A 19503-nucleotide genomic window follows, 5' to 3' on the forward strand; every position below is an offset into this window, starting at 1 on the left:
TTGTTTGATAAATTTAATTGAATTGTTATTTAAATGTAAACACGTTGAATTGTACTCTAAACTCAAGTGTGAAGTACTTTAAAAATAAAATATAGCACGATTTCCAATACCAAACTAAATACCACTTGCAAAAATAGATACTTAACTAAAGACCACTTTTACCGCCCAGCTGTGAAGAAGACGGAACAGAAGTCTAATGATTTGAATAATGGAAATAAATAAATACTAATTATATTTTATAAAACAATGAAAATCAGCTACTGAATAGCAAAAATATGAATCTAGAGCACAAAACATCAATTCAATGAAAATAAGATATTTGTATGCCATGGAAGTAAATCATTTACAAATATTAATACCAAGATAGAATAATGCCGGAATAGCTATTGTAGGTGATATAAAAAATAAAAGGAAAGGAAAGTATAGGTATGTCATGAAATCATACAAGAGATTCAAACAAATAAGTCCTAAATCCTAAGCGAATTGCTAATATAGCATAAAGCATTAGTGAACCAAAAGATTGCCTTCAAATTCCGCTAGAATTAATAAAAAAAACGTCTGGTTGTCTAAATTAATAATACAAATGTTGGCAAATGTCTGTTCTCCCTGCTGAGTCAAAGACTGAAAAATTCAGAGTATATATGTATGTATGTATATACTATGAAAAGGAATCGTACGAGTTTTTATTTTAGTCTCAATCTGTAGCTGCTTAGTTCAAATAGGGTATTGTCCACTGTAGAGAGAAACGAGCATGTATGTGTACACTTGTCCCTTTGTATGTCCTTTTCGATGCCATGGCTTAGCCGAGCATATTGCTTGCACATGATCTGCTGTAATTGCTTGTGTGGGAAAGTTTTGAATCATGCATTTTATGCTGGTTTAATTCTCATAAATAAGACCCGAATATACAATATTTTTGTTTGGCTCATCTCACTTTTTTTGTGCTTTTATTCTTCCGTCTTTGCAAATGGAGCACATGCGAAGGATGCAGAGAATATGATTTGGGTAAAGTGGATTGCCGCTTATGCGGACAATAACACAAAAAAAAAAACACACACACACACACACAACAACAACAACTTGGCAATTGAAATGGCATTAAGTTTCAAGCAGGATATGACAATGGGCGGCAAGCTTAATGTGTACGATGTACATTTGTATGTTTGTGCGGATTTATAAATGTCGGTTTGCATCATGCTCAGCTTATTCCTTTTGAAGTCCGACTAACAAAAGCTTCAACACTTTTGTGTTTTAGGTACTTACGCTTTGGCTGATTGAAATGCTTCTAGTGGCAGTAGTAGTGGAAGTAGTAGTTCTGACGCTTACCTGGAAAAAACGAACATAAAGTAGAAGGACACAGATGAGTGATTGGTAATTCAGAAATTGCTTTTTCGACAATGCTCACATAATAGATAAGTAGGAGTATTTAGCGTGGCAGCGTGTTTTTACTGACGACAGCTCCGGCGACAGGAAAACGCAAACGCTAGACATGCAAAAAACTCATCAGGGCTTAGGTAGCGGGCAAAATAAATTTTGGGGGTGTTTTCTTTAATTTTTCTTTCTTAAATTGAAAGTTAGGGCATTAAATTGGGTTTTGTTTTGTTTGAAAAGTTTGGAAAATTACACTTAAAGTATAGTAACGCAATTTCCTATGAGGCAGACAATAAAGTCTACTGATAATGCTTCAGCAAATGCAAAAAAAACATACAATTGACCGATTTATTTACAGTATTTATTTAGTATGCTCGGATTTTCATATAAAAATTTAGTAAAGAATGTTGTGCTAGGAATAGATCGAGTGAGTCTTCATCTCTCCCATCTTAAAGTAATGTTAGGTTTGCAGATGAACACACATTTAGTTTATTCAAATCAATTTTATAATGGCGTAAATTTATGAATAAATAGTTCGTAGTTCATGTTCAAGGAATGAATACTTAAGTCAAATCATTTCAAATTAGAATCAATTAACTTTTACTTTTGGCATTTGCAATTAATATTCTCTAACAACTCTTTTCCCATTTGTCCCGAGGCTCCTTTGCGCAATGGAAGGCAAAAACTAACCACATATTAAAACTATAGTGATTTTCTCTGACAAGTTATCTGTAGGCTATGTCCTATCACAATTTTCACTTTGTTTGCCACATAACAATAAATTCCAAAGGTAGATGATTTTCCAAACGCTTCCAGTGCTCTGTTTTGCTTTGCTTTATGACAAACAGCAAAGCCATCATTATCTTTTAATTAATTTTCCGAAGCATTGCAAATGATGAAACTTATTTGTTGTTGGTGCTATTGTTGTTGCTGTGTGCAGAGCAAGAGCAACCAACCAAGAAGTGACTTTCAAATGGCAATGCGACCCACTGGGCATTGCTCTGTTTACTTTTTGCCTGTTTTAGTTTTTGCCCGACATTTTGTTTGCTGCTGCCGTTTGTGCTAAAGAAAAACACAGAGTTCTCCTTTTAATTTCGTTGGGACAAAGTAAGTAATTACGAAACGAACTGATAAACACAGCAGCACGATGCTTTTACGGTTCATACATATGTACATATTAAGTATTTAGTGCCAGTTCCTATTTCTCAGCAAACTTTTTGACTGATGTTTCACAAAAATAAAGGAAAAAGCTTTGATACTTGAACGAAAATAACGTTCAGCGTGAACTTTTTAATTATCCCAAAAATATGAAAATTAAAAAGCAAAAGAAATATAAATACATATGTGTAGCGAGGGTACGGAAGACGAGATTCCAACAAAGCATAACCGTCTTGATTCAAACACAATATTAAAACTATTAGTACAAGCAAAACAAACTTCTATCGCTGTTGCTTAATTATTAATAAACGTGTTAAAAAGCACACATTTATTAACAAGTTTATTTATATTTTTTCCAGATTTTTGTCAGAAATTACCAGAATATCATTAATTCCCATATTCCCATATACAAGTATGATACTTGTATAGAAAGGTTCAAAGTATGTTGATATTCGGGCACAAAAACTAACGGTTTTGAAATTGAACTTATCTTCAACTTAATACTGCGGCCAACTAACACATTAATAAAGGAAATAAAAAAAGAAAATGGTACTCAGAATAGAGTACATATACTTTGAATAAATTTCCCACCAATACCCTCTAAGTAACGAAAACTGATATGTAATGTTTGTTTTGATAATTGAAAAGCTGCTCATGCATTGCACAAATAAAGCAATATAAATTATTAAAATGCGCTTCGGTCCAACGATTTTCCGGGATAAATTTCATTTAAGCGGCTTACCGAAAATTCTTCTTTATCATCAGAGACCACGTAAATAGAAACATTGCGAAGCATTACAGTGTGTCGGTTTCTCACGACGCCTCATGAAATGATTAACATAATCGAACCAGAGGGAAGCAAAAAGAAAAGAAAATTTCATTTATAGAGTCAACCACAAAGTTTTATTAAGCCACGATTGCCCGTCCCACCTCATGTCAATTTTATATTCTAATCAGTCGTACCATGGATTGGTGTCTAGATGATGATTGCGCTGCCTCGCCGACTCAGCAAACTGAATGGAAACGGATTGCTCAAGAAGCGTTACAACGGAGCAGGCGCAGAGGTCTCGTGACTGGCCCGTTCGCTTGCTGCTTGCTTGCCACACACATTCGGAGTGTGGCAACGTTGTTGCACGAACGCCAAATCGGCAAGCAACCGACCCCGTTATGTATGACTAAGCCACAGTCATTTCCTACACATCACATGCAGCAACACTGTGGTTAACTCCGTGGAGCAGCGCAGAATGGGTAATAAATTTCGATGGATAAGTGTCTGTGGCTTTTTTTCTTTGGGTTCTATACACAAATTGTGGCTAACTAATTTATGCGGCAATACAATTTCGAGCCCCCCGCCTGGGTTTGTCCATTTCAGATTTGTCAGTTTTAATAATATCTTGGCGGCGGCGCTTATAAGCGTTTTTCCAAAGCTGGGAGGTTCTTTGAACTTTCTACTGATGATGACGCTGACTAGCGATAAATGTTGAGCATACGTCATGCATATGTATGTGTATATGTTTGCCGATTATGTTCTGGTGTGCTCCAAAATGTTCATGTCTAAGCTCGCATGAGTGTGTGAGACACCTTTCCATGCTTAAGCGATGGCCCATTAAAAATCATGAAAATGTATTTTGGGGCAACCCGTACACACTATACACACATATATGATATAATCTAAGCGCTGCTTTTTCTTATTCAATAATTAATGTGCATTGTGTGCGTTGTCCCGATATTGTAATAACCGCAATTAATGCCCTGAGAAATTAATGTCAATAGAGAGGTAGAGCAGACACATTAAAAATCAATAGCATGCCACGGAATAAATGAGCAATTTAAACTACAGCCCACGCAGGGAAATTAAAATTGAAATTCAACAAAGGCCAAGTCAAAGTAAACCCAGACAAGCAACAAATGCAAAACAGTGTGTGAGACAGCAGACAGAAGGAGGGAGTTGGCGCAGAGAAAGAGCAGAGTAAGGGGAGTGGGAAATCCCAAGAGATGCGACCGAACTGACCAAACAACAAAATCAAAATCAATTTTATGTTTATGACAATTTTTATCACTACGATTTTTTCGTTCTTTCTTCTCCCATTTTTTGGGTTTGACTGAGCCCCCAAGATTTGTTTGCATGACTCCCAATATGTTTGTTTGTATATATAAAAGTGTGTGTGTGCGGTTGACAGGTTATCGCTGGAGTCCATCAGGTCGAGCTTTGGTGACCGCCGCACACACAAACAAACACGCATACAAGTGGAGATTTAGTCTGGGGCCCGAAACAGCTCGTAAAAACAACATGCACTAGACTTTAATGGCCACAATCTGTGTAAACAGTTGGCATATATATGTATGTATGTATGTATGGTTGAGGCTCAGCACAGAGTGTGTTTGTGTGTCTAATGTACAGTCGAGCGAACTAGTTCGAAATTATAGTGACTAATGCGTTGCTAATCTTTTTGCAATGTTGGGAATTCAGCGCAGTGGACGTTACACTTTTTAGCTTTTAGGCTGAACTCGAAACATGCATCTGCTTTCTAATATTTATTGAGTTTATACGATGTCTTTACTTTTTACAAATTTATGCAAAGTTAAACATTTTTTGTATATACATAAAAAAGGCATTGGGGGCAGTTTGCCGCAGTTTGTATTCTTTCTTAGAATATTATAACTTTGAAGTTAATCGGAAGAAAATGCAGATTGTTCATGCCTTGCCCGTGTGGAGTTCGAATTTTCTTTCTTCTTTTTTTTCTTAATTAATGCTGGCCTAGACTGTGAATGGAAACTTGTGTCCAAATGTTAGGTTCCAAGCATCCCCCTCCCCGTTTGGCGTGTTTGTTGATCAGCAATCAGTCAGCCAGGAAAAACTTATTTAAACTCTTGAATTGAACATATTTCACGACTAACTACAAAAAACAAAATAGCTACAGAAAAATCGGATTAAAAAACTTTCGAACCTCAGCACTAGCTACTGCAAAATGTATTATTCTATTAAAATTAATTTTTAATTGTTTTTTTTTTATTATTCAACAAATTCATTAATTTTATAAATGTAAATGTCCTACAGTGGAGAGCATTTACATAAAGAGTTTTAAACTGTGCATATTTTCCTCATTTAGGGAATTCTCTGTAAAATCTGAAATTTAATTTTCAATAGTTCATTGTAAACAACTCAAGATCTTTAGTTATTTGTGCCATTTTTGAACAATTTTAATAACTATTTTATATTGAAATCGCATCATCAATGCTATTTGCGGAACTAGCGAATAGCCTCGGCTGCCATTTTGCTGGGCTTCTGGGCTTTTTTAACAGTCTGTGTATCTGTCTATCTGCGTATTTGCCAGTCCGTCTGTGTGCGTGCATAAATAATTTGTATGTCTATTGATTTACATGAACGATTGTGGCTTCGTGCAAAGGTATCACTTTTGCCTTGTCCACTGATTGCTATATAATTTTGTGCTCCCCAAAGCGCCCAGTCAATTGTGCTGGCCTTTCATTATAAATATTAGAGTGCATTTGAAATGTAAATGCCAGCGTTACGATTGTAATGTGTTATTATAGCTTTTAGGTACCGATTTAGTTCGTCCTTTATTGAAAGGAAAATTACTATTCATCAACATAATGCCCCAATTTTAAACAGTGGAACATTTAAGTTTTTCTCGTCTGCCAAATGCATACGCTTTTAGCTTTTCCCAGGCCTTCAACGCCCGACGGATATTAATCATTATGGTTCAGACGAGTGCACCGACTTTAATTATTGCTGCTGTAATTGTCGTTGTTGATATTGTTGCTGCTGCTGCTGGCCGTGTCAAAGCCCACGCATCAGCACCAACAGCGGCCAGAATTCTCAGGCAAATGTCTTTTGGCTCTTGCCGACCACTTTTGCTATCAGCGATCCGGCATCGAATATAATGAAGCGTCGTTGTCGCCGACGCGCTCCTCGAAACGTAATCATAGTCGCGCCCTCGGCAACAACAACTGCAGAGGAACAGCGACTGCAATAACAGCAACAACAACCCTAACTTTGCTGTCTGCACTGAGGTGCGGTTATCAATCGCGCTCATCTCGGACAGACTCGCTGCACTTTGAATAACAGAACACTGCGTGAGTGGAAGAGAGAGATGGACACTGAGAGAGAGAGAGAGAAACAGTGCGAAAGAGAGAGGGGGCTAGCATGGAACCGATACATGTGTAGCACGGCAGCCAGCCATTCAGTCAAGACGTTGTGTTGTCTCTATGATTGCTGGACTCTGCACAGTGGGTTAATAACGTTATATTTAGAAAAAAGGAAATACAAGGCTTAAGTTGTAACAAGTAGGAACGGTTCGTCTCAATGAGAAACCCCAAGTCAAATATATTTCGAAATATACTAAATATCTCTGATATTCTGGTATATGATCTACTTTCATACAAAGATGTAATCAAAGTATACGTAAATGTAAGTTTAATTAAAATAATTGAAATTTTGAAATAATTTAGGCAAGCATTAGATTTATGCTCTTGGAGAAATTGATAAATAAATTGTAGCAATTTACTTGTTTTCGTAATTTGAGTTTTGAATTTTTTGTTTTTATCCCGGAATTGGGCAGTCGTAATAGCATTTGGTAATAAGTCGATTTTTAAGACAAAGATCAAGTACAAGGTATGTGTGGATATAAAATGAAATCTATGAACGGGTATAACAAAAAATCAAAGCTAAACCTAGTTCAAGAATTTATGTGAAACAGACTTAATGTCACTTTCAAGAATCAAGATGCTGTTGACCAGGATGAATTAAGGAGAGTCTGGCAGTAGAGATTGGCAAACCACTAGTATTTTCCCATATACATAGGTCAAAACACGAATTTGAAACTAGTGTGCTATTTTTGTCATCCACGAAACACCACACGTTGTCGTCGTACGTGAAGACACACACACACACATACACACCTACATGCACATACACACATGCATAGTGTGTGTAAGTTGGCCGACCATGACGCGTGTCTTTTTCTGCCGCTGCTGATTCTGTCCACATAAAGAAAATTTTGCGTGCCGGTTGCTTGATAACCTTAATGCTCGACTACTTTGTCTCTTTAGTTCTTGTTTTGTTTTGTTTTTCTTATACGTGGGGACTATTATCACAAAATGTTCATCAATTATTGCGCCGACCTAGTGAGCCATTACCACACTGGGGAGTGTTTCTGGCCAGGTAAGAGGTAAAATGTGATGGGCTGGCATAAGCATGTGCGGTTATTGCTCACTCCCCCGTCTGTTATAACAACAAAAAGAAGAAGAATAAGAAGTTATGCCCTCGAGCCTCACACTGTTAGCTGCTTTCTCTGTTCACATGCTTTCTTCTGTTTTACTTAAATTCTCCTATGTGCTCTGCTTCATAATACCTTACGTTCTTTTCTCATGCAACGACTTGTTGGTGTGGACTTAAAGCGCAATCAAGCGTTCAAAGCGTACTTTAATATTGTTGGGAATGAAATTTTTTGTTTTCTTACTAACACGCTTTGATGCGCATTTTCATTGGAAAACAACAACAACAACAGTAACAATAACAGTTACAGCAAAAGTAATAACAACAGCTTGCTATGCATTAAAATTAGTTTAAATTTTAATTATGGGCATGTGCTCATTAGGCGCACAAAAAGTCGAACACCTCGAGGCGCTGAGCAGGGTCTGGAATTGGCCGTCTGACTTCCTAATGAAGTTCAAATATTTAGGGAATTAGGCAGCATAAAACTCAAACGCAAAAACTTGGCATTTTATGCTAATGACAAATGCTTTTATCTTGGGCTTGATAAAAAAAAAAAAAAACAACAGCCAAACACGAAGCGAAGAAATATGAAACGGGCGGCGTGGGTGAGAAGGAAAATTAAAAGTAAAATTGTGGGCAACCTGCTGCTGCTGCTGCTGTTGCCGTTGCTGTCGACGCGGTTGCGTTTATTTTATTTTAATTTTCGCCCCTGCTGTAATGGCAAAGGGCGACCCTAATCATTATTTTGGCCAAGGTAGTGAAAAGCGGCGGTGGCTACAGCAACAGCAACAACAACACTCGCAGCGCTGAGGATGAGGACCAGCGATGACGACGGACGACGGAAAATGACACGTTTTTTCTTTGAGGTTAAATTTACATGCTGGTGGACGGTACAGTGGTCTAAATACATCCATAAGCCTTACAATTATTTTCAAAACGATTAAAGTCAAGAATCTAAAAATTTGGATACAAGTTTCCCTTCAAAGTGTACATACAAATTTGTATATTTTTTGTGTGTGCGGGCAAGTGTATGTACAGTAGGTGAGCAGTTTTAGAAAATACCAACTTCAAAGTAGTAAAAGGGGGCTCTCAATATTCTTCGCATTATTTTACTTGGGTATTATATAAGCAAGTCTTTATATTCCAAGACAGGAAGGAGCTTGGTTTGTTGTTCGTTATACTTTTAATTGTTGAGTTTGTCTTAAACACATTTTATATGTGGATCGAGGTGAGCATTAAAGTTGTTAAAGTAAAGGCAGGAGCTTGGTTTGTTGTTTGTTACGCTTTTAAATGTTGGGTTATACATACATATACATACACATATTATATTTAGATTGGAGTGATCATAAAAGACAACTTCTTTTAAAATCTTAAGTAAATAGCTGTTTATTTTGTCTAATCTCCCAAATTCCTACAGGGTGGTCTACAGAATATATCTCAGCAATAGGTTATATAGCTAATACAGGTTTCAAGTTTCTGTGCACAGCTTGACCTCTGCCGGTTCTGAGCCACTGAGCCACTGTGCGACGAGTCACGGTCGCCTCTGTGGGTGTCAGTTACTCCAAAGCGACGCTCGACTGGCATTTGGGCTTTGTGAAACCACAAACAGCAGAGTAACAGCCACAAAAACAAAAACCAGAAAAAATTAAACAGTAAATTTATGCATTTTTCGTTGTCGGTGTTTTAGACGGTGCTGCTGCTGTTGCTGCTTTAATTAAATTTCTCTTTTTCGAGGCTTGTGTGTATGTGGCTCGCTAATTTCCACATTTAGGCGCGTCTAATGTTCTTCGTCGCCCTTCCCCCTCTTTCCCTCTTGCCCTCGCACACTCATTCATTCCTTCATTCAAATGAGAAAATATGTTGACCATAGGGTGCAAACGAAACCGGCACGTAGTTTTGCTAATTGGCCACAAGGGCTAGCGCAAGTGGGCGACCAAGTATATTATTCAAGCATTTTTGTGGTTCATTTTTTTTAATGTCTCATTTACATGCATACATATTTTATTTTCAAAAAGGTTCTTCATGCTGTGAATTTTGGGGAAATGTCAGCTGAAGTCTTTAATTACAGAAATCGATAATTATGAATGCAAGTGTGCAAACGAAGGAAGTCAGAGGCGGGCTATTATGGGGATTTAAGAGTTGGCAAGTTTATGGCATTTTGTGTCCTTCTGTGTGAACTTATCATAAACTCACACGTATATATAAAAACGCAGATGCAGTTTTTCAATTAGTAATATCATATTGATTCTCTTGATATCAAGTGAGCTCTGAGAAGCCGTAATGCACTGCCCATTAACTCGGCCTGGCATAAAAACTACTGGCCGGGTGCTCTTCGTCAACAATAATTGATAATATCACCTGTCCGTTGAAAATGAAAGAGCACGACAACCTAGAAAACGCCTATTGCCGATGGTCTTCGTATAGCACTTTTATGTTTGGAGGCTCAAGTATGTGAAAAAGAAAGCCTGCACATTGTTCCAGGCTCGTTATAACTAATAAGTTAACAATAAATGCAATAACAATCCGGCAACGATGTGACATTGTTCAATGAGCACCCTTCCTAGCACACATATCTACTGATAGTATAGTACTCACCTATATTGTTATATTCGACAGCAGAGTTTCAAGAAGTTGACGTCAAAGCATCGAAAAACACTTAAACTTTTCATCAAACTTTTTATTAACTGCCGTTGGCGAATGCTCTGAAAAAAACTTCTTAGTAAAATTGTATTGGCCTATGCCTCAAATAAGAACACTCGGAAGAGATTGTGACTTTATTTAAATTCATTGTGTGCGTCACAAAAACTGAATCAAGTAAAAATTATGAATTCAGACTCATTGGGTGTTTTACATCATTAAAACGTTTTGTATTTAACTCATTATTGGTTTCTTGACATCAATGAAAAGGCCTTACACCTTCAGTTGACCAGATTTAGCCAATTTCACCTTGGACAACCAAGTTTATCGCCCTATAGAGTCAGAACGTAACCCACGTAGCGCTTAGGAACTCGCAATTATTTTCCTTTTTATTTAAAGTATTTAAAAAAGTTATAGAAAGAGAAAGAAAGATTTTTCACATATCTGAATGTAAGTTCATGCAAGTTTAAAAAAAAGATAGTACCAGAAAATAAATTTGGAAAATTTGCGATTGTTATTCGCAAAAATTCATATATATTCGAGTATCTATAAACGTATAATTTCCTTATTGTGAAATGCCAGGTGAAAACGAGAAAATAGCTGTTAATTAAGTCGACGGGGGCGTTTGATGCGGCCATAGCGACGACACGCTGGGCGCGGAATCATGCACGTCAGGTGTCTTTTCATTGTTCCCAGAGCTGCTGCACAATTTTCATAAATGCCGGAACGGCAGACAGCAAACAGAAAACGACAGTAGGTGAGAAAGAGAGAGAGAGGGGGGAAAGGAAACAGGGACGTTGTCGATGCTGGAGAGCGACAAACAAACCAATTCGTGGCTGGACAATGGCGCATGAAAATTGTTTTGAATGACGACGCAGCCCGCATGGAAAATTCAAACAAGCGTCTGTTGTGCTTGAAGAGTGGCAGCAGAGTCGCCGCAGTCTTTACCCTTATGGATGCCGGCAGGTAGGAAGAAGCACAAACAATGCAGCGACGACGAGCCAAGATAAGCCTGTTTGCATATAGGGTCGAAAATTAATGAGATTTTTTCATTTTCCATTTGTGCGCAGAGTCGATGAAGACATTAAAACTATAAATAGCGCGGGTCGCCGACTTCGTTGGCGGCAAAAAAAAGAGCACAAGGCAGTGTCCGCCATAATTGAAAATATTTTATGGCTGACCTGTGCGACGTCATACTATAATCTGGAATAGGAATGTTGTCTGGCTTAGGGGTTTACCGATTGTGTATTGAATTGCCAGCTGAATTAATGAAGTGCATTGGAATTATCCGCCTCAGTTGAGGGCAAGCACCCAGTCAGACAGGTTGAACGTTCATTAGTTAGAATAAAATTGACAATAGAAAAAGACAATACAGTGTGCTGCTCATTTACGTCATTAATCGGCGTTGCTTTGCCACTGGCTTATACTATATAGCAGCAGCGGGAATTCCAAGTACATATACTTGTATTATCGTCATATTATCAGAGCTTAACTGAGCTAAAGATGAGAGCAAAAGAGGCTGCGACTGACGTTGTTGTCTCACAATCAGCGCGCGTGCACCGAACAAGTTATAGTATATTCGAGTATTTGTACATATGTATGTATGTAGTTCATGCATTTGCGAGTCAATATACTGTGTTTGTATACTTGTAGGCATGTGTGTGTGTGCATGTGTAAACAGTTGTTTATATGGTCTTCATAATGAGCAACAGGCGTTTGTTCGGCTGCTGACTCATCTCTGCGACTTGGCGATTTGGCGAGTCTGCAATAAAAAACTAAATGTCGAATACACGCACACACGCACGCACATACACACACACACACATCGTAAAATACGCAAAGTCAGAGCCAAGTTACTAATTATAGACACACGCTAAGAAAAAAGTTGGAGAAACGTGTTATTTTGGACAGCTTTTGAAATTATAACAAATGTTAATAAACATTGAAAATCGAACTTATTCACAAGTTGAAGTTGATATCGAAACGAATTCTTCATTTTAAATACAGTTGAGTTATGGTTAAACAAATATTAGAATATAAGGATTCTCAAATTATGCATGATGTACTTTATATTTATTTATATATCTGTCTATATGCGTGCATAGCTTATAGCTATAGCTATAGTTAAGTTTATAATGCTAGCTCAAAAGTAAAAATATAAAGGTTACATTATTGCTAGGGTCTTCAAGTAGAAAAAATTTAAATTGTATTTTAGAAATTTTAATAGTTTCAGGCTTTCCTGTTTTCTGTAAGCGTTTGTTTCAGGACAATGTGTATTACAACTGATTGTAGTTGTTGGATATTATCCCTGAAGCTGAAGTTGGTATATAGAATTAGTGTTAGCTTTGTGCATAACTTAGTCAACCGTTTCGTTGCCTCTAATGGCAATGTGGCTGGTTACTGCAAATCAACTTATTTATCAGGAATCTGTTGTTATTATGGACGTTAATTACAACAGCAATAGCTGAGTTGTAATCGGTGCATGCATTTTTAAGGGATAAGTAGTGTTTCTGATATGCAATAATTAAAGCTATTGTTAATAGTTATAGTTAATATGTATACCAGTAGTTGTATTTGAAAATAAATATGTTCAGTTCTACCCCATTTTGGATGTTTCAAACAAAAGCTAACTGTTTCTTAAATGTTTTTTGTTTCATACACAATTTTGGTTTTAGGTTTTGCGATGAATACGACGGAGAAGTAGATAGGACAAGCTTATGGAAAGGTCACTTTCTGCTTTTTTCTTATCAGTATTTTTTCAAAGTGTATGAAAAGAAAAAAGCTTGGCATATGCTGGAAGCAACGAAGGCGCGCCTATTGATTTTTGACGGTGCCGAAAGAGAAGCAAAGTAAATGATTAAAATTTGCATATGTGTATAATAAGCGAAGAGTCAGACAATGGGGCACACAAGCCGACTTTCAAGCACCCACAGCCAAACGCTGCGAAATCAAAATATCAACAAAAAAACCCATTGTCAAAAGCATAACAAAAACAACTTGTCAGTGTCAATGTTTTGCGGTTTAAAGAGGCGAGCAAGTAAATAAAATGAAGTGAAAAAAATCACATGTCTAACAGCAAATGGTTTCTATTTTCAAGTAAAAGTTTCCTGGCTAAGATGGGGACTATACGGCTCACAGTGGTATTCAAAGCTCCAGCTAAACCAATCTATAATCTGGAGTTAAAGGAATCCATTTGATTTGTATTTGAATGTCATTAGGAATGACTGACATTTAGAGAAAATAAATATTTATTCACATTTCACATTCGCATTTAGGTAGGTTTTTCTTTCAAATCGAAAAATACTTTTCGTTTGTGAAACGACATTACATTAACCTCATTTCATATTTATATAGACCCGTTCCGGATTCGGTAGATATCAGCGATTGAAAGAATTACAGAACAGTTACGAGTTCTACAACTGAAACTATAAACTTGTATTCTCCTCAAAGTAGTCCAACACCATAATCAGGCCAGCACATGAAAGCATTATAAATCACTTGGTAATTCAACCAAAACCAACACAACTATTATTTCAAGATGAGTTTCTCAGCTACTATGAAGTAAAACAGCGGGTAACTAAATGATGTCTTTATCGGGCAATGGAAAGTAAAACAAGTCTTGAACTAATAACGTCGACAGCAATAAATAAGAGATGATCTTAACTAGGAAATAAAGACTAAGCACTTGGTCTATCATGTTTTGAGCGTTTGCACCACTGTGCGGCGGGCGGCTTACAAATTTTTGTTGGTCTCAACGTTTTGTTTAGATATTTTTTGGTGGTGGCAGCGGCGGTTGCTCCACAACGGTAAAAGTAACAATAACTGCGCAACAATTACAGCTACTTTCTACTAAAAACCCAAAACCGTAGCATCTTCCTCGCCTCTCACGCTCTTCTCATTTCGTTTTTGGCATTCGTTGTGTTTTTTTGGCAGTAAAACTAAGTAGACTGTTAAATGACTTCCGCAGTTTACCTTCAACTGTTGTTGGCATTGTTGTTGTTGTTTTAACTGATGTTGCCTTTGCATCTTTTGTTATTGTTGCTGATGGAGCATTCTGTTTGAAGTTGGCAAGTGAATGAGTCTGTGCTTTGATCTTGCCAAAAGGTGACCTAAATCCGCGCACTGGCTTTTGTTGTATGTATTAACAACAACAACTACAACAGCAACAATAGCAGTGAGCGTGTTGCGGCTTAAAATCAGAAATTAAGAGCACCCATGTGGGTTCAGTTTTGTTATGGCTGCGAGACAGTCTAGCCTTGGGGCCGACGGGGTCGCATCGCCAGTCGCGACTGCGTGACAAACCAGTACGTGAGTTTCTTTTCATTACTTTGGCTGCTGCAGTTCAACGAAACAATTAAAAATGTTATAATAGATTTTTTTAAAATAACATAAATAATGAAGTATTTATCTGCACTGAAAGCGGCTCCTCAGCGCTTCTGGAAAATGTGTATGGCTTATCGCTGCTCGCATACACACATACTACGATTGTTTACGCCACAGAATGTTGCTATCAGTTTTTGATAATGCCTGCATGCAAATGACTTTTAAAACTATTTATTTCCATCTACTCACTCGTTTTTTATGACAAATACTATATGTTTATATTTACATATATGTAACAATGCCTGCAACTAGTTGGCAACGCAAAAGAAGAGCTATTATGTACTTAGTTATTGAAACAAATTCAATTTGGGCAATTATTTCAGAATAAAAACCATTCAGATTATTGGCTTATATAACAAATATTTACAATTGAAATCAACTTTTTAACGCTATTTGCATGAATATGTATGTTTTAAACAGAATTGTGTGCCTGTTGCTGTATTCGTTTTATTTCATTTAGCTTACAGATTTCTCTACAAATTAGTAAAAATATTTGAAACAGGTGCATAAAGTCATTAAATTATAGTTTTCATAGCTTTTATTTTCTAAAAATAGAAAATTTTCTTAATTAAGAACCATTTTATTTGAGTCGTCCACCCTGACATTAAAGATTATCATTACAATAACCTATTTAGAGTTTCCAAGTTGTTGAATTAACACTCCGAAGCTTGGAACCACTTTGGAGGTAGGAGCTTAGGTGTGCTTTTTCCTAAGTGGTGTACTTAATATATTTTATTAGAGGTCAAGCAAGTAGAGTAATTAAATGCATACATACATTGTTCCTTTGTATCGATTTGGTCGATTAAGTAGTATTACTATTATTAGCTTAGGAATAAAGTGTTAGATTCTCAGTGGAATCTCAAGTAAGTAACTCACTAATCATTAACAACAAATCCGCCTGTTGCTTATCAATAAAGATCAATGCTAATGTCAGAAAACGAATCATTTCAGCTAAAGTTCTGATTATACTTACAACTATGTATGTATATGCACCTCTAATATGGGGTATATATTTTACCCCGCAGCTAAAGGGGAAAACGAATATAAATCAATAAAGGTTTTGCAATTTTGTAAAACCAATAGAAAAGTAGATAAGCAGAAGCAGCTATGGTCTGCCAAATGTACATAAGTACAAATATTATTACACTAAATAAATATTGTGTTTAGATGTAATGTTTACAGGAAAATGCAGAAACTAAATTCATAGCAATCGTAAGACATATGATAACAACGTTAATTCCGCGAGCGGAGCTGCCATTGGGAGCGCGAAAAAATTAAAAACCTGTTGAGCGAATCTTGCACATGAAACATTTATTGTTGTTTTAAGTTTGGTATTAAAACTGGTTTGGCAAAACAAAACAGAAAACACATAAATATGTACATACATATACAAATTTTTATACTCATGCATACATAAATATAGGTGTGTAAAAATGTGTTTATACATGTGGCTATGTCGAATGTAAATGTTGGCGGAATGTTTTCATACCCTCTATACTGTGGGTAAAAGGGTATGCAACATGTGCGCTTAAGTTAACAAGATTAATTTTTAACAACGATAACTGAAAATTTCTTTGAAGTATTTGTTTAATGTATGAAAAGCATACTTATAGAGAACATTTTTTGCATATAGTAACTATCATAAAAATGTTCGTTAATGTTAATAAAATATTTGATATTATAATAATATTTTGGCTGGAAAATAAATATATAAGAGGGCTTTTTCGGGTGATACTCGTATATGAATACAGCCTTGTATTTCGACGTTTAAATACAAATGTCGGCTATATTTAACAAATTCATCAAAATCTTCGCATATTCTCTCTTGTTGCATTTTTTGTATAAAAAAATAAAATAAAATAAATTTGTAAATGTGATTCAATTAATAAGCTATACAAGAATTATCGTTGTCATTAATGGGCTTGAATGAATTACAGATTTGCAAATCACAATTATCAGCTCCATATAGGGTATTTCTCAGCTGGTTGTACCACACAAAGATTTCACGTAATCCTGCAGCTAGCAAGAGTTTAAAAATAGGATCCGTAAACATGTGGGTAACTAAAGTAAAGCGCATTGCTAAGTACTCGATGGTTACAAAGTAGAGTAAGCTTGGGGGTCGAGCATCAAATGCCACAAAACCAAACAAAGCGAAAAAAATGTGCAAATGTTGGGCAGATAAGAAGAAAGGCGCGAGAAGCCACAAAAAGTGAAGCCAAAGTGAGGAAAAGTAAAGCATAACAAGTGTTTTATGCCACGCTGCGTCACACATTTAACATTAACAACAAAAGCATCAAAACAAAAACACACAACAACAAAAACAATTTATATGCTAAAATTGTGCAACGGTAACAAGTAACAAGTTACTGTTGTTGTTGTTGTTGTAACAGTTGTTTGCAATTGTCTGTAAAGTGCGCGCGCAAGAGCAACGTCAAAATAAAAAGTAACACGCAAATTAACCGCTTAATAGCATTAATGGCAATAACAACAACAGCACTTGAAAGCTTAAGCTTACGTTTAAACCTGGGTACTGCATGGGCTAGAGCGAGATGGCTAGCGAAGCGAATAAAGCACAGCTTACAAAGCACCAGAGCGTAATTATAAGTCACAAACAAAACAGAGTTCAAAGTGTAATTTGAAAAAATGTAATGAGTTACTGAGCGAAATTGTGTAAAAACTTACCGTTTTAGTTAGCAGTTACTTGTATTACTGTTATTCTGTCTGCTGTTATTCGGGCTGCTTCAAAATTCCAAGCACATGCACAAGTCTTAATTTTTCTTTTGTAATAAATTTTTCAATATTTTTTCTACAAACAAACACTTACACTGTTAAACATATACAGCAGAAATTTACGAATAGCACGCAAAAGTTGTGGAGGACACGCAAAAATTGTTAAACAAACAGACTAACCAACAACTTGGTTGGGAATGCGTGTTGTTGCTGTTTTGGCTTTTGGTCAAAAAGAGCGCTTGTTCACGCTTCGTACAGCGTTTTGGAAACTTATTCGCCCGAATGTTACACTTTCACGCATTTGCATTTAATTGCGTTTGCATTGCTGCTGCTGTTCAACGCATCAGTTGCCAAAATATACGTGTACAATGCACGCACAGCTTGCAATTTTCATTTACCGATATATTAACTTGATTTTCTTTTACGCCAAGCTTGAGCCAATTTTATTTTTCCCAAATACCCGGCGTTCGTCCAGGCTTTGACTAATTCTTGACCGTACAGCGCACGAACACGACGGCGTCTCACACAAAACTAAACGGAACTCAACTAAACTGAGCGGCCCAAAGCTGATGGCAAGTCAATGCCACAGCACAGACATGGATGAGATGAGAGCCGGTGGCTGGCAATGCCTTCGTGTTGTTATGCGAGAAAATGAGCGCACGAATGAGAAAATGAGCGAGCAATGTGCGTTCGTTGCACTGGCCAGCAGCAGGAGTTAGTTTCTATTGTGGGTGTTTTTCGCATGCGAGTAATATGGGTGAGAGCGCTGTGAGAGAACAAAATACTGGTTTTTCTCTCAATTGTATAAGAGTTGATGACGTAGCGAGTGAATATTTTGCTTATTGTTGTTGTCTTGTGCAAATGCCGGCTGTTGTTGTCGTCGCTGTCGTCGTTACCTAAGCTTGGCTTTTGGCTTCTGTTGTTTTGGTTAACATGGTGCCACACACACACACACACACACACACACACACACACACACACACACACACACACACACACATACATGCATCCATTCATAAAAGGCACTTCTTGCCATGCTGAACAACTGTAGAAGTAACAGACTGCTTAGTGTTAAAGACATTTACCAGCTGATTACGGTTATTACACATTTATTAGTTTGTTGTTGTTTTTTTTTTGCACTTCGTAAAATGAGAGTGCGAGCGTAGCTGTTGTGCATGTGTGCGTCTGTGAGTGTGAGTGTGCAATTAACTTTACACTCGCATGCGATTTAATGAATTTTAAGTGATTCGGAATTTTACAGTTCGAAATGTTTGGGGAGGGGGGATCTACACATTGCGATGATGGGAGACGGGAAACTCACATCAGCATTGAATCGAAAAGGTTTAGATAGAAGAAGAAGAATGAAAGACAGTCAACGAATAGTATGAGCAGATTTTGAATCATATTTGACTTGCAATTTAATGCACTTATCAATTAATCAATTAAAAGTTTAGTTTTTGATCAATTAGATGTTTTATGTGAATGAGATATTCCCCCAATTGGCAAGAATATCAATGGAAAGCAAACAACATTCTTAAAAAGTTGCTTAAAGTAACATTAATGTGGACTTAACAGATTTTAATTGTAAGTTCTCTTTACTTTCTGTTATTAACATAAAAATATAATAAAATAAATCGCTAGCTTCCAACAGTTCCAATTGGAAGCAGCTAATGGTATGTAGCACTGTAGTTATTACGTAAGACCACTGTATATAAACATACTGTAGCAATATTGTTAACATCTAAGATCACTGTACATACATATGCATACATACATTTAAGATTAACTGTAAACACGCTCTCGGTATGTTTGCGAGAGAGCATAGAATAAAATAATGCTCGAGTCAGTTTGGATTGAGAGCTGAAGTGAAGCGCACGCATTAAAGTCCTGACTAAAGGTAGCTGATTCTCTTCCAGTCCCAGAACTAGACTAAACTTTTTCTGTTCTATAAATGGATCGACATCATACCGTTTGGCCAACGATTCGGG

General features: G+C 36.7%; 1 protein-coding gene across 2 annotated transcripts in view; it reads right to left on the bottom strand.

Annotated features, from left to right (window-relative positions):
- LOC115620613 (protein toll) overlaps positions 1–18030 on the bottom strand; it is an 84205-nt gene extending 66175 nt beyond the window's left edge. For both annotated transcript variants that reach the window (XM_030513931.1, XM_030513930.1), the window contains exon 1: positions 17468–18030. The gene's annotated coding sequence lies outside the window, so the exon portion shown is untranslated. The remainder of the gene's footprint in view (positions 1–17467) is intronic.
- Between the last annotated feature and the right edge of the window lie 1473 nt (positions 18031–19503).

Source organism: Scaptodrosophila lebanonensis, unplaced genomic scaffold, assembly GCF_003285725.1.
Source record: "Scaptodrosophila lebanonensis strain 11010-0011.00,11010-0021.00 unplaced genomic scaffold, SlebRS2 tig00000024-arrow-pilon, whole genome shotgun sequence".
NCBI classification, from domain to species: Eukaryota; Metazoa; Arthropoda; class Insecta; order Diptera; family Drosophilidae; genus Scaptodrosophila; species Scaptodrosophila lebanonensis.